This window comes from Urocampus carinirostris, chromosome 8 (assembly GCF_059441175.1).
Source record: "Urocampus carinirostris isolate Australia breed hairy pipefish chromosome 8, RoL_Ucar_1.0, whole genome shotgun sequence".
Classification (NCBI taxonomy): domain Eukaryota; kingdom Metazoa; phylum Chordata; class Actinopteri; order Syngnathiformes; family Syngnathidae; genus Urocampus; species Urocampus carinirostris.
Genome location: NC_142356.1, coordinates 9208650 through 9225676, shown reverse-complemented (window position 1 = coordinate 9225676; position 17027 = coordinate 9208650). Strand labels below are relative to the sequence as shown.

At 38.1% G+C, this 17027-nt stretch overlaps 2 protein-coding genes across 4 annotated transcripts in view; one reads left to right on the top strand and one right to left on the bottom strand.

The window, feature by feature from the left end:
- The window catches only part of plppr2b (phospholipid phosphatase related 2b), a 155999-nt gene extending 149370 nt beyond the window's left edge, over positions 1-6629 (bottom strand). Inside the window, exon 1 of the mRNA XM_088341543.1 lies at positions 6508-6629. The gene's annotated coding sequence lies outside the window, so the exon portion shown is untranslated. The remainder of the gene's footprint in view (positions 1-6507) is intronic.
- The window catches only part of palm3 (paralemmin 3), a 72561-nt gene continuing 61888 nt past the window's right edge, over positions 6355-17027 (top strand). For all 3 annotated transcript variants that reach the window (XM_088341541.1, XM_088341539.1, XM_088341540.1), the window contains exon 1: positions 6355-6519. The gene's annotated coding sequence lies outside the window, so the exon portion shown is untranslated. The remainder of the gene's footprint in view (positions 6520-17027) is intronic.

Here is a 17027-nt window from a genome sequence, read left to right as displayed (position 1 = left end):
GTAATCAAGAAGTTATATACTGGTTTTTCATTTGATTCTAGCGTGGAAGTGCAAACAAAAAATGAAGAAATAGTACAGGACATGTTAGGAGTCCCAGATTACTCCGATACTACACAACAATATTGATTTAAAGTGGCCCAAGCCTCGTCCACAGGTTTTTGTAAAATAAGGAGATGGGGTGTTGGAATAAGGCTGTGTGGAGTAATATGCTTGAATCTTTTTACAGATATCATTTGGGTGGAAGTGACTCAGGCCGTAAAGCACAATGGTAAACAGAGGTTCCTACCTCCATAACAACACACAATACTGTAAATTATCTTTGGTTTTCCACCATGCAGAAAAATAGATAAAACAATAAAAATTGTGTTTAATACTTAAAGATTTTAACCAAAGCTCTGCCACTCAGATAGACAGATGTCTAGATAAATGTCTAGATGGATGGATGTCTAGCTATCTAGATAGATAGATGTCTAGATAGATAGATATCTAGATGGGTGTCTAGATATCTAGATAGGTAGATAGATGTCTAGATAAATAAATATCTAGATGGATGTCTAGATAGATAGATGTCTAGATGTCCAGATAGATAGATGTCTAGATATCTAGATAGATGTCTTAGATAGATAGATATTTAGATAGATGTCTAGATGGAAAGATTTCTAGATAAATGTCTAGATGGATGTCTAGATAGATAGATGTCTAGATAAATAGATACCTAGATGGATGTCTAGATAGATAGATGTCTAGATAAATAGATACCTAGATGGATGTCTAGATAGATAGATGTCTAGCTAGATAGATGTCTAGATAGATAGATGTTTAGATAAATAGATATCTAGATGGATGTCTAGATATCTAGATATCTAGATGGATGTCTAGCTAGATGGATGTCTAGATATCTAAATAGATGTCTACATATCTATCCATCTATCTAGATAGATGTCTAGATAAATAGATATCTAGATGGATGTCTAGATAGATAGATAGATGTCTAGATAAATAGATTTCTAGATGGATGTCTAGATATATAGATGTCTAGATAGATAGGTAGATAGATAGGTGTCTAGATATCTAGATAGATAGATATTTAGATAGATGTCTAGATGGATAGATTTCTAGATAAATGTCTAGATGGATGTCTAGATAGATGTCTATCTAGATCAATAGATATCTAAATAGATGTATAGATATCTATTCATCTATCTAGATAGATGTCTAGATATCTAGATAGATAAATAGATGTCTACAGTAGATAAATAGATATCTAGATGGATGTCTAGATAGGTGGATGTCTAGATGTCCAGATAGATAGATAGATAGATGCTAGATAGATAGATGTCTAGATAAATAGATATCTAGATGGATGTCTAGATAGATAGATAGATGTCTAGATAGATGTCTAGATAGATAGATGTCTAGATAAATAGATATCTAGATGGATGTCTAGATAGATGTCTAGATAGATAGATGTCTAGATGTCCAGATAGATAGGTAGATAGATAGATGTCTAGATATCTAGATAGATGTCTAATAGATATAGATAATTTATTCATCCCCGTAGGGAAATTCACCCTTCCAGCAGTATCCTTGTGTTGAAAATAAAATAATAATAAAATAAAAGAAATTGAATACAGAAATACTTAATATAACGTGTTGATTTATAGCAGGGATGGCGAACAAGTTTGACACACCACGTCCTTGAGACTGTCTTTTTACCTGGCTTTTCAATGTGCTCAATTTTTGCTTGCGAAGTTCCGTACCTTTGGGGAACTCCGTGTCAATATTAGCAACGGCTGTGCTTGTCACGGACCAGGAACGGAGACGGGACCCAATTGCGTTTGTTTACTCAGCTTTATTTAGAAGGAGGAAAGGGCTTGCACCCACAATCCGATGATCGTTGGTCACGGGTAGCAGATCGCTGGGAACGCGGAACTGGCACTTCCTTGTCGAGCGAAGGCAATGTCGAGAGCGAAAAAAAACAAGTCGATGGCTGAGACGGAGGAGCAAAAAACATAAACGGGTCCAGAAAAGAGGTCAGCAACGGGAATCAGACGGAAAACGCCAGGATAGAGTCAGGAGTCACAAAAGCTTGCCTAGCGTGTAGCGAAGGTTCGCAGACGATCTGACGAATGTTGACAGGAAGGCGGGGGTTTAAAAAGAGTACAACAGCCAATCAGGGTCCGTGGCTGTTGGCGCCAATGTAGCAGACTCAGGTGGCCCGCATCAGTAATCATGACAGTGCTAATATGACGCTGAAGATTTGAAGTCTTGAAATGGGATATCGTGGTACTGCATAATTAACAGAGTGATTTGCCATTCCAATCAATAAAAAAGTAAGCATGTTCCTGTTCTTCCTGAAATGCCCTGTGTCCAATGTTCCCTGTAATTTTCTACGGGTCCGAGCGTTCACACGAAGTCGGTGAGCAACGCTTGAAACAACAGTGAGCAACAGCAATCCCAAGTGTGGCAACTATGTCATTATCAAACATATCCAAAACTTGACATCACGTTACATTTTGCTGAGTTTCTGGCAATGCAAAATTATTTTTCTCTTTTGAATGAATTGACTCATGTATTATTGCAAAGGTTGTACGGCCTACAAACGTCATTTGTTTTTACAACAATTCTTTCACAAGATTTACATTTTTTTTTTCTCGTATCTTTTGATGCATAATACTAACATTTTTGGGGGCTTATTGAGTCGATTGCATGATACACAACTGTATTTAATTACATTTTTTTAGTGGAAGTACATTGGCAACAAGATTGACTTGGTAAAATTGGAAATTATTTGAATGCAACACAAACTTTTTATTCTTTTTCCCTGTTTTTTTTCTATTTGTTTTAATTCCTTTAAAAAATGTGTTTATTTTTTCCAAGCTGTTACTTTTTTCTTTTGTTTCTTTCTTTTCTTTTTTCTCAATTTTTCCTTCTTTTTTCTCTTCCTTTTGTTTCTTTTTTTCTCAGCTTTTCACTACTTTTTCATGTTGGTATTTTTTTCTTTTTGTTCTACCCCCCTTCCTTTAAGTCATTTTGTGCACAATTTTGCATAATATTTGCTCGTGTAGGGATTAAAGAAGCAAAAACAACCTGAAGAGCTGTTTGGGACCCGGAAAACCCGGTTCTCTTTAGTGAGCCGAGCCGAAGAAGCCGGTTCTCGAAAAACTCTACTGACTTTACTTTTCAACTTCATTCGACATTGACTTCAAAATACCGCATTTAGAACACAGCGTCAGGGGAACCCGTGTATTTTACCTTCATGCACTGTAACTTTGACTTAATTCGCTTCTTAATAAGCAATTTCGAGCCCTGATTTTTGTGCGCTGGCTAGATTTTCTCGTGCGCTGACAATGTGCAGGCCGTGCGCGATTGCGCACGCGCGCAGTTTAGAGGGAGCATTGCCTGTGTCCATCTTCATATTTCCGTTTCGCTTTGCATTTTGCCCCTTTTGACCATGAGGGGAACAGTCTACACGCTCATGAAATGTTTACTTGATTTCCCGGCATTAGACGTAACCTACGCAGATGATTGGCAGTCAGTTACGTGTCTGGAGCAGCATAAAAACAGCAAATCTGCCAAATTAATTACAAAATAATATTTATTATTTGTTATGAACTCTGATGGATATAAGTGTGTTTTAGGAGGGGGAAATAACCTACCGTAAATTCCGGACCATAGAGCGCACCCGATTATAAGCCGCACCTGTATATAAGCCGCATGCGCCCACATTAAAAAAATGTAACACAAACACAAAATTAACCCAAACCCGACTTTAAGTCCCGCGATTAAAACTGAATTTCTTTCATTAAAGTACACAGTCCAAAAATCACAGCCGGCAAAATGAACGGAAAATGATACCGGTACTTAAGGTTTGATGCAGACCTGCAGAGTCTGGGTCCAGTTGAAAGTAATCCAAGGAAAAAAGTATATATTTCCAAAGGTAAGGGTGGGAAAAATATATATCCACTCTTGTCCGCCGCATCCACAAACAGGTCTCACCTTTACCCCACTTCCCGTCACCCAACGTTTGTTACACCCCTTCTTTTTTATTCGCCCGTGCAAAACATATTAGAATAAGTCTCTAAAATAAATACATTACAAAAATATACAGTTGCAAATACATATTATACATGGTTACACTTATTTACAAAGAAAGACGGTACACCGAGAGAGTTTCCAAAGCTTTAATAATATAACTTTCATCCCAAACGGTGCCTGTGACAGGGCAGTTAATGGTAGCAACACGCTCGCAACACAGTAAACGGGCCTGTTAAAAAAACATAACGTACTTGTAAAAATCACGGTAAACCGTCCTCATCTTCCTCCTTAGAACTGAAGCCATCAAAGTCGTCTTCCTCAGTGTCGGAAAGAAACTTCATATAAACGTCGTCCCACGCTCCTGCAGCCTCAGTCGCGCTGTCACTGTTGCTGGAACTCTCATCCACTCCTGATTCTGTGCCCTCCTCTCCGTCACGCAGCAGACCTGCTTTTCGAAACCCGTTGGTGATGGTGGATTTTTTGATGTGCTTTTCTTTTTGCATTTTGCATGATGAGGGTATGTTTACGCTAATTTAATTTATGCACCAGCCAAGAAGTTGCAGTCTTCTTCGGCGCATACATTCCACCGGTCTAAATCGTACCTTTTGTACTCGAGCGCCGCTGGCGGCCCTTGGAAAAATTACATAAATTGGCCGCATCACTGAATAAGCCGCAGGGTTGAACGTTTGGGGAAAAAAGTAGCGGCTTATAGTCCGGAATTTACGGTAAACAAGAAACGAGGCAAAGAGCCACAGTATATAGAAAATATGATGAGGCAACGAGCCGGATTCTGATTGGCCAAGATAGAGCCGCGTGTTCGCCACCCCTGATCTAGAAGCTTCCAGCCACCGTGCATGTGATTGGAACACACAAGTACAAAAGCTCCAGCTCGCTGCATTGTTAGCAAAAAGCAGCATAACGAAATCCCTAAGCTGACACAAAGCACACAGCAACAAGCATATCAAAGTGTTGCTTTTATGGACGATGTTGTGTGAGGAACACGATCCCAATGTGTTCGCAAAGACGAAGACCATCTCGTATCATCGCGGGAAATCAGAAGTAGGACAAGCGAGTGAGTGGCTGCACTCGTTTCAGTCACGGTGAAAATCGAAAGACTTTCTCGTGTCGAAGATTTACGGATTTATAATTAAGCTCACGAAATAAGTGCAAATTTTATCATCACTATTTTTGAAGCATTGTTGAAAATAGAAACACACAGTGAGAAGTATAATAATGGTATGTACGAAATGGGAGAGGGCGCTGAATGGAGTGCAAATTGTGCTTAAATTTTCATGAAATGTTGATTGTGTTTTAGTGAGGGGTTTAGATTTTGAGTGACAAAAATGTGTACGGGTCGAAAGAAAAGAAAGAAAATAAAGAGAAAAGAAAGGGAAAAAAGAAAGAAAGATAGATGGATAGAAAGAAAGAGAAAGAAAAGTAAGAAAGAATGAAAGAAAAAGAATAGAAAAAAGAAAGATAGAGAGAAGAGAAAAAAAATGGAAAAAGAATGGATAGTAAAAAATGCGAGAAAGAGAAAATAGAGAGAAAGAAAAAATAGAAAGAAAGAATATAAACAAAGAAAAAATTGAAGAAAGAAAGAGAAAAGAAAGAAAAAAGAAAGAGAAAAGAAAGAAAGAGAAAAGAAAGAAAGAAAGAAAGAAAGAAAAAGAAAAAAATCAATGAAAGAAAAGAAAGGAAGAAAGAAGAGAAAAGAAAAGAGAAAAGAAAGAAAGAAAAATTGGAAAAAAAAGAATAGAAAGAGGAAAAAAAAGAGAAAACAGAAAAATGTGAGAAAAAAATAGAGAGAAAGAAAGAAATAAAACGAATAAAAAGAAAGAAAAAAGAACAGAAAGTAAGAAAAAATAAAAAGAAAAGAGGAAAAAAAAGAGAAAAAAAAATGAGAAAATAGAAAGAAACAAAGAAAACTTAGAAGGAAAGAATAAATAAAAAAGAGAGAAGAGAGATAGAAAAAAAGAGAAGCGATAGAAAGAAAAAAGAAAGAGATAGCGATAGAAAGAAAATAGATAATCAGAGTCCGCGAGAACGTGAAAAAGTGACAGAGAGAGCAAAAGAAAGAGAACAAAAAAAAGATAGATATCCTAACATCTATTATAAAATATTATAAACCGCATAACCCTCAGTGCCTTTCGTATTAAGTTGACAAATTATTTTTCAGGCTGAAATATATCATTCAAGTTGGTTTACATTTTCCGAATCATTTAAATAAATGAAAGTATAGTATTCAAGTTTTCCGAATAATTTAAATAAATGAATTAAAAACTCTTTGACGTGACCAGCCCTGTTTCCAAAAGTGGGCAGCTGCCATTGCCTCAGCCACTCGTCACTTTCACTACACGGGGCGGGTCATGGCGCCGGTTCAAGCGAGACGTGTTGACATCGGAGCCCACATTTGGACGCTCGCCGCCCGCCTTAGTGACTGACTCGGAGTCGCTCGACATTAATTCTCACCGCCGTAGTCAGGTAACTTTCCTCCTCTTCCTTGCTTTACTCGCGAAGACAGCGTCTCGGGAGTGTTTCTGTCCTCGGCGACATAACTTTCCTCAATTCTAGTACGCCATCTTTAAATCGGCGTTCGACCGCGCGAAATATTTCAGTCACGTCCTTTTACTTATTTACTTTATGATTTTTTTTTTTAAGTTTAGGTTCAGACAAAGCACTTAATTTTTGAGAGGGATATTTCTGCTTATTAATTGTTTTTTTATTTTTACCACTCTACAATTCCACTTTCGGTTGGACTTTATAAAGCGAGCTGCAGGTGAGCCCTCGTAATGTTCAGCCTATATTTGATTCTTTTCCACTATTTATTCAGCTTTTAAATATTTTATTTTTCTGTCCGTGCTGCGTTGAGACATTTTTTTCCTCCAGTTGAGAGTTGAACAAGCTCAACACCTGTTAACTTGTTTTTTATAGTATCATACCTGCAGGGTTGGGTAGGGTTACTTTAACTGGATTACTTTCAATGACTTTTGGATTACTCCAAGACCAAATATGCTAATAAAAGAAAATAAACTAGATATGAATAAAATGATGACTCACAACACGTGGTAAGCTTTCTCTCCTGGCTTTGATCTCTTTGATCTCCGGCAAAACTAACATAAAATGCAGGGTTGGGTAGGGTTACTTTGACTGGATTACTTTCAATGACTTTTGGATTACTCCAATACCGAATATGCTAATAAAAGACAAAAGAAACTAAATATGAATAAAATGATGACTCACAACATGTGGTAAGCTGTCTCTCCTGGCTTTGATCTCTTTGATCTCCGGCAAAACTAACATCAAATGCGACAGAAACAAAATGAAAATAAATCCAAACAGCTTGCCAACATCATTTTTGCCGTTCCATGTATTCCGTTAATCCCCAAGCCTGCACAAAATTGAGTCATTTTATTCATATTTAGTTTTCTTTTGTCTTTTATGAGCATATTTGGTATTGGAGTAATCCAAAAGTAATTGAAAGTAATCCAGTTAAAGTAACCCTACCCAACCCTGCATACCTGTCAACCTCCACGGCTCCATGCCCTTACAAATTGTCGTATTTTCCCTTACAAAATACAAAAAAAATCTTACTCCATATTTCTTTTCAAACGTGTTTATTTATGTAGTTGAACATGTTATATTGTACATGTGTTTCGTTATATCATTCTGTACATATTCTTAACAATTTATTCCTGATTTTTTTTTATTATCAGCGTAACTAAAATATCCATTAACAACACTTTAAATTGAAATTTGTAAATAAAGATCATTTTTGGACGAAAAAAATGAGTTGGCATTTCTATTTTGAAAACCAAACCACAATATCAACCATTGATGCTTGTATTTTAAATTTCAAACAGACTATTTAACAGGGACAGAAAATACAAACTTTTGCTGCCTTGTCACTGGGAAACATGTTTTTCATAACCCTTGTGAAGTGATAGCTTTGTTGTTTTAATAAGCTTATTTTATAGAATACGATCGCTATTTTCGGAAGCTCAGCAGAATGCGCATTCACGTAAGGGGGGGAGGATTTTGCAGGGGAATCAAAATTGGGCACTACAGCAGCAGATGCATGCGCACAGTAGCATCGAACGCTCGCTCCGTTTGCGAAGAAAAAAATGATACCGAGATAGAGGCTACCGCGGCGAACTCGTTTGACTTGATGGATTTGCCGTTTCGTGATCGTCGGTGTATACCGGATGGTACCCATAATTGCCAAATTTGCGTTTTTCCGTACAGATTCTCTTGTACGTCGTACACGTCTTAAAATGCATAATAAACGTACTTTGTACGGCAAAAATAGACAGGTTGACAGGTATGTAGTATTGAAATTTGTTTAATCATTCACTTATATTCACGTGTTTTTGTCTATTTTTTGCTGTGTTTTTGTCCAGCCTCATCAGGATCTCTTTAATTTCGTCTTTGAATATTTATACGAGTAATAAAAAGCAGGTCTGCAGGCCGTGTTTTATGATGCAGTACTTTTTAAAAGCCGGGCTGTCTTCCGACATTTGCAAGCTTCTGTTTTTGTAGATTGCCTTTAAGCATTTTATTTCTTCTATTAACATTCACTTAAGGGTCACTGACTATGTAAGTGCAGGGGTGTCGTCATCTTTTTTGTGTGCAAGATCGTAGTCTTGGTGATATCTGCAAGTTACTAATCGATGAATCAACCGGTGATTGTCAAATTGATCGTTACTAATTGGATACGGGGGTTACGTGATTAAAAAAACATGTGATAGGCAAAATATTTAGAAACTTTTATGTTTTTGACAATTCTCTTGCAATGAAATACAGCGATCCCTTGGTTTTCACAGTTACTGGGGACCAGAACCATCAACAAAAAGATTAAGTCCGCAAAGTAGTGTCACACCGTCATAAAAGCCCCCAAGAGTTCAACTTACCTCGAGATGGTGTAATTACAAACTTAAAGATTACAACTAAAATAAAACGACAATTATAGATCTACCAATAATAACACACAACACATAGTTGCAGTTGTATGAGGATTCTTTATTGTCATTATACAATTGTACAACAAAATTAGAGGGATTTTCCTTTCAGTGTAAGAAAGCAATTTAGAGAGTGGCTGGCTAGCTGCACTCTAGCATTGGGTGTCCTCGATTTGAGTCAGATCTCCTCGATGATTAAAATAAAATGTCCCAAATTTAGTGGTTTCCCACGAGTTATAACTTCAGGTCATGCGTTTCATAGCTAATGGACCTTCCATTGGCACGATACAGAGTTGTTCGCAACAGTGCCTTGCTTAGGAGGGTTGATAGCCGAACCAGCAGCACCGCTCTTTACTTCTCCCTGTCGCCACCCGAGTAGCCTCTGGAACCCGATAATAATCCACTATGCTCCTGCTGCTGTTCACCATTTTGTTGCGCTTGTCTGACTTTCCATGGAGTCCGATTTAATGGCAGTATTTATTTTCAATGTAACGGGCCACTAAAATGTAGCTTGCGTTATGCTAAGGTACACAGGCAGTCACGCCCACCCAACACAGACCGCCCTCCCTAGACTGTCCCAGCTGTCTGCTTTCTATCAGAACATAATGCAAGATACAATATCAATGACAGCCGAGACGAAATCAATTCAAAATCTGTGAAGGAGTGAACCAGCGATAACCGAAGTGCAAAGTAGCGAGCAGTCTCAGTTCTCTACTATATATAGAAACCAGATAAAAAAACCTTTTTATCGGCTCAAACATTTGTTTAACAAAAGAAAAGTACACACAATTTTTTTTTTACATATGACTAATTTACTGTCAACTTGTCAAGTAATATTTTTTATCATCAATGTGGACTGAAGCGGAGCACGGCGGCTGAGTGGTTAGCGCGTCCGCGGCACTGCTCAGAGGCCATGAGATCGAACCTTCCTGTGTGGAGTTTGCATGTTCTCCCCGTGACTGCTTAAGTTTCCTCCGTGCACTCTGGTTTCCTCACAAATTCCCAAAGACATGCATTTCAGGTTAATTGGCCAGTTCAAATTGTCCCGTGGTGCGAATAAGCAAGTGAATTATCTGGTTCTGTGTGCCCTGCAACTGGCTGGCAACCAGTTCAGGGTGTCCCCTGCCCACTGCCGGAAGATAGCTTGGATGGGCTCCAGCACCCCCGCGACCCTACTGAAGATAAGCGGTGCAGATAATGAATGAACTGAAGCGGAAAGACTGTCAAGCTAATCCTAATGCAGAAAATGCGTAGTACAGATCAGAGAAATAGCAAGACCCTGAAAATGTTACTGAGTTATTTGCATGTCTTTTTAGAATTTGAAATTCTTGAGATTTTATCTGCTTAACTGTACATATTGAAAACCAAATTTTGATGTCCACCATTGTTGAAAACATACCAGATTGGTGTGCCATTCAAATGATGTCACAAACATTTGGTAAAATTAATGTTTTTCAAGAAATCAAAGGCGTGTCAGACCACATGAGTGGTTCTCATTATTTCTTTATTTTTGTCAAATTTCAAGTTCAAACGTGACAAGATTATGTTTGAAAAAACATGCATGTACTTGGTGTATGTTAAAAAGTGATTAATTTGAAGGTGAAAGGTTCCATCCTTAAGCCGTTATATTAATTCATTTACTTTAAAGAATAATGATCTTCTTGCTGAATTGTTGTCGTTTTTTCTGGCTAAACAAGCAACATAATAAAAATTGATTTAAATTCAACTTTAATTGCAAAAAAAAAGAAAATGGAATAGTGTTTTCTAAATGAAAAAGTATTTATTTGTCTATCTAATCATGTAAATGATCAAGAGATTGATCAAATATAGGATTAATCATTTGTCGCATTTTTTTCATCCTAGTTTATTTATAATTTAGCTTCTTTTCATGTTATCTTAATCCTCTTAAGTACTCTGGTGTAATTTGCTTTAATTTAGACAAGGGTTCCACCCCCTACAATCATTAACTGTTACTTACTTTGTATTTGCATTTTACTTGGCACATGTCTATCATTGAAACGGGAGTAAAGCCTTGCAAATGGGCAATGGTTTTTAGAGTTAAAGTGCATTTGGTCCAACGGCTTTGATTGTCTGATCAGCTTGGTATTTTGTGATGGAGTGCGGGGGAAATATATTGCAGCTTCATGCTATGATATTGATATAATAGCTTTCGTTTTTTAAATTGTAAACAACTTCCATAAACGTTCAGCGCCATCCGAAATAAGTACAGACGCTCCTCTACTTACGACCATTCGACTTTCGCAAAACGGTAGATACGAAAAAAAAATTCGGGATGTCGAAAAATATCCGGACATTGCTGTAAGTTAGATTTTGTATTGTGTGCACTTTTTCAGAGTACAGGACATTACTGTAGTGCTTCTTTCCGCCGCTACCGGCGTGTAGAAATCCTCTTCCTAGTTCATTTGTCAACATTCTATACTGTATCTCCAGCGCGCTAAGAACTTTGACAATTTTATCTTTTAATATCTCTGGCATCCATTCAATATGGTTGGTGTAAAGTGTAACGAAGAGGTGAGCCATTTCATTTGAAATGAAAGTGGAATATGGAAGCTTGATGCGGTTGAGAAAATGGTTGGATCGCTTTTTTTCGACCACTTTTTACCACGGAATAGGAGGGCGCCCTAACTCTTGAAGCTCATCTTCCAAAAGTAAGTTAAACTTAACTTTATTTATCGTTATAGAGCATATTATTTTATGACATTTTTATTTTTTAGTACAAAACAATACAGGTTACTTATACAAGCCTTAAACATACTTATATAAACCGTAATCCATTATCTTTACCGCTTATCCTCACTAGGGTCGCGGGGGTGCTGGAGCCCATCCCAGCTGTCTTCGGGCAGTGGGCAGGGGAGACCCTCAACTGGTTGCCAGCCAGTCGCAGGGCACACAGAGGCAGACAACTCACTCGTTCATTCACAGTTAGGGACAATTTGGACCGACCATTTCACCTAACATGCATGTTTTTGGAATGTGGGAGGAAACCGGAGTGCTCGGAGGTAACTCACGCAAGCACGGGGAGAACATGCAAACTCCACACAGGAGGTTTGATTTAATGACCTGAGAACTGTGCCGCACACGCTCTAACCACTGCGTCACCGTGCTGCCCTTATATGAACCGTTAACACACAAAATATAGCACTGAAGCCACTTACCAACAAATTCAACTTACGAACGATCATCCGGAATCTCGTTTGTAAGTAGGGCAGCGTCTCTATAACTTAGAACTCTATGCATTTTAGTAATATGCCTTGGCATCCGTTTTCTACTTTTCTCTGGGAAATTACTTAGCTTGTTGATGAAGACCTGCCGTTAATGTAGCTTATCCAGCCTTTATTGTGCAACTAGCTGAGGTTTTATCGACTTGTGAAAGTCGGTTGTGTCCAATCCGATGCATCAATACACAGGACACGTTGCTAAGTAGAATAGTATCACTTAAAATTAAAACAATTGTGTTCCTTGCACCATGCTTTGTAGCTCCATCATTATACACTTAGCATAGCCATACAAACACTTGTATGTAAGATCCCCAATGTTTTCATATAAACCACACTTTCCTTTATGGCTCACCTAGGCCTATTTATTGGCAACAACCCTGCAACCACAGCTATTCTCGGTCCGGAAGTTTATTTGTAAAGAAGTTCATTCGAGCAGTCTACCAAACAGCCGCTGCTTTGCATGCTGATTTACAAACAAAGATCCCAGCAGGCACCGCTTCTTCTGTCAAGCTCGAGAAGTAAGGGTCTTTTCCGAAGGGGCTCCTGCTCGTTCGCTGTTGGTATAATTTGGTTCACAGGAGAGCTAATTTTTGGGGGGAGGCTTATTATGAAGCGTACTTTTGCAAGACGGTGAATCGGGAATGGTTTTCTTATGTGGTTTTGAAATGTTGGACGTACTGCAATATCAGCTCTGCGTTTGAGTAATGTAGATGTCTCCTTGTTGCATCAACTGCTTCTCAGCACGGAGGGTATCGTAACATGCAACTAAGATAATTGCCAAAGTTAATTACCGTAAATTCCGGACTATATAGCGCACCTGATTATGAGCCGCACGCACCACTTTTTAGGTGGTCTGACACTTTTGTACTTATTGCATTTATACACAATCACATTTTTAACCCAGACCAGGCTGTAAGTCCCACGATTGTAAACACGTTTTTTATTGGTTTGAACATATTTATTGACACTAATAACAGCAAACAAACAATGCGAGGTTTGATCTACAATTGTAAACACGTAGATAGTACACAATTCTAGTACCACAGTTGGCATCATAAATGGAAAATGATACCCGTAATTAACGTAAGATGCAGACTTGTAAAGTCTGGGTCCCGTTGAAAGTAATCCAAGGAAATAAAATGTATATTTTCAAAGTTATGGGTGAGAAAAATATTTATCCACTATTGTCCGCTGCGACAACAGACAGATCTACCGGTAACTCAGCTTTACCCCAATTCCCATCAGCCCGCGTTTGCTCCGCCTCTTCTTTTTGATTCGTCCGTAGAACACATAACAGAATAAATCTCTAAGATAAATATGTATCAAACGTGCCTGTTAAAAAAAAAGCATACCGTAATTGTGAAATTCACGGAAGATCGTCCTCAACTTCCTCCTCATAACTATCGCCATCAAGGGCGTCTTCCTCATTATCGGAACATTTCTTAACTTTCCAGACAATGTATGCTTAAACTTGGAGGATGCAGTCCTTCTTGGCGCACATATTCTACTGGTCTTAATCTTACCTCTTATACTCCAGCGCCGCTAGTGGCCGTTAGAAAAATTCCATAAATTGGCCGCTTCACTGAATAAGCCGCAGGGCTGAACATTTGGGAAAAAAGTAGCGGCTTATAGTCCGGAATTTACAGTAATTGGATGATCTGTAATTACTTCCAAGCCTTCCTTTTAATATTGGATAATTACTTTATTTATTTATCACCTATAACAAAGGTTCAAACATTTTGGGACCGACTGAATGTTTTAGAAACATTCAACTTCACTGCTTTGTGATCTCCATGCAACTATTTCTCATTTATCAATGAGCCACTTGAGTGGGGGCTTATATTACCCGAGCATTGATGGGTAGCAACTCATTTGCTAAAAGCTATCATTTACGGTGTTCTTTCTGCAACACAGTATTAGTTGTTCCCTTACGGCAATGATTCTCTATACTTGTGTGTTGTGCCCTTTGGGCTAGGGTGGTCCTTAATGGGGGTCGAAATTTTTTTTTTTGAAATATTGGGCTCTGACCCCCCGCATATGTTCTTATATCGATAAAAACACACTGTGTGCAATTTTGAACAATTTGGATAATATTTAGAGGTAGCTCAACGACTTTGAAATTTCCCAAAATGGTAAAATTTTGGCAATTTTCGAGAAAAAACGGAAATCTTAACCCTATGTGTACGGCGTTTTAGAACATCCAATTTCAGTCCATTGCTTATAATTGTAACACAAGAAAAGTTACAAGTAACTTTGTACACTAGGTCTGATATAATGTGCGAAAAATCCTTATTTTTCATACCAAAATTTCAGAGGCCTTGAGCGACCTCTAAATATCCTTTGATTTTGATGAAACTTTGCCTAATTACGTTTTGTATATATTGGAACATATTCAAGGGGTCAGAGCATGAAATTTTAAAAGTCGAAAAATAAGGACCACCCTACTTTTGGGCGTGAAAATACAGTAATGTAATTTGAGCAGATAGTTTTTAATCAAAGCTAATGTGTTGAATATTATCTACACTGAACACGTTTTCATTACGTACACTACTTTTCAAATTGGGTTTCGAAGAAACTCTTATCAAATCCCAGATACTTTTCTATCAACTGATGCCTCCAACGTTTGGGGTTGATTCTTAGTGATAATAAGCAAATACGTAGGTTTGGCATTGGTGCGGGCCAAATCGTAAAAAAGCAGAAGTCTCACCACATTTTAAGAGGATAACTGCTTTTGTACTTACACAAGGCGCACCTGTATATAAGCCGCATGCGCCCACATTAAAACATGTAACAATCACCCAAACCCGACTTTGAGTCCTGCGATTGTAACTGAATATAAAGTACACAGTCCAAAAACCACAGCCGGCAAAATGAACGGAAAATGATACCGGTACTTAAGGTTTGATGCAGACCTGCAGAGTCCGGGTCCCGTTGAAAATAATCCAAGGAAAAAAAATGTATATTTCCAAAGGTAAGAGTGGGAAAAATATATATCCACTATTGTCCGCTGCGTCCACAAACACGTCTCACCTTTACTCCACTTCCTGTCAGCCCCCGTTGTTTTCGCCCCTTCTTTATGATTCGCCCGTGGAAAACATATCAGAATAAGTGTCTAAAATAAATACATTACAAAAATATACAGTTGCAAATACATATTATACATGGTTACGCATATTTACAAAGAAAGACGGTACGCCGAGAGAGTTTTCAAAGCTTTTATAATAATATTATAACTTTCATCCCAAACCGTGCCTGTGAAGGGTAGCAAAACGCTGCTAGCAACACGCTCGCGACACAGTAAACGGCTGTTAAAAAAACATACCATACTTGTAGTAATCACGGTAAACCGTCCTCATCTTCCTCCTTATAACTGGCGTCATCAAAGTCGTCTTCCCCAGTATGGGAAAGAGACTATGTCATATAGACGTCGTCCCACGCTCCCCTATTCAAAAACACGCTAGCAACACGCTCGCAAAGTAAAGTTTACGTGCAGTACCTGTGTCCTTCTTTATCGGACTCCTCAATTGCATTTAGCTTGAAAGCTGCGTCATGTGGCTTTCTTTTTGCAATTTGCATGGTGAGGATATTTCTACGCTAATTTAAAATTGTGCACAAGCTAAGAAGTTGCGGTCTTCCTCGGTGCATATATTCCACCGGTCTAAATCTTACATTTTGTACTCGAAGAATTACATAAATTGGCCGCATCACTGAATAAGCCGCAGGGTTGAACGTTTGGGGAAAAAAGTAGCAGCTTATAGTCCTGAATTTACGGTATTTGTTTTCGACACTAGATAGGACTAAACATTATACACTGTATCTTTTATATGGATTGTTGACTGTCCTCTTGTGATCCATTTTTAAATCAATTCATTTTAATACTGTCGAACAAACCCCCTGAAATCAAATTTACATATCGATAGTTTCTGTTGAAACTCCGTTGTCCCCATAAAATCGTTTGACTAGCCAAGCAATACGTTAAAACAGCGTGAATAGCCTACATAAATAAATTAATTACAAAATGCACACTGTTTATTGAACATATAATTGTGTAAAAAAGGTAAGGCTTAAATAAAAGCATACATTGATAGGTAAAGCATCAAACGGCCCCATCTGACCATTACTTTCAGAGAGCTGTTGAATGTAAGGAATCCTTACACAAGATGTGAGAAAGAATGTTGCGGTAGCCAAAGAACACAATCGTCTGATTTGCGGCCCAATAAATCGTCAGTGAGGCAGTTCACGTCTCCACAAAAACACAAATTGAGCTACAGCTCCTGACACAGACTGCTCAAGGTTTTACAAAAGTGAAACGACCGCGGTTGAGCTGCTGTAAATGATTTGTTGCGTCTTTATTTATTATGTGGTCTCGGAAGAACTTTGCACTGCTTGTTGCCCACCCGCGAGTCGCTGCTCTTCTCTTGTTTGAACCGTAGAGGATATTAGCAGATGATTTACTGTCGTATCCATTTAAATCGATGCATCAAATTCAGCATATTTCATCAAAAATAACAAGCCTGTATATACGTATTAAATACCTTTTTTAAAATACATTTTACCACTGGTGGGCCATGCTATGTACACCTGGTCTAACCTTTAATAGTCATTTTATGGCTATAAAACATTTACTTCTGCTACACCTGCGACATTTATAAAAAAAAACTCCCAAAATTGCAATATTGTTTAAAATATTGTGTTTTTATTTGTCCACCAAATCCTTCGCCATCACAGCTAATGCTGAAAGTCTAGCCTTCCTGCCGTATTCCTGTTTTAAATTTGTATACGATTTAGGGCTGAA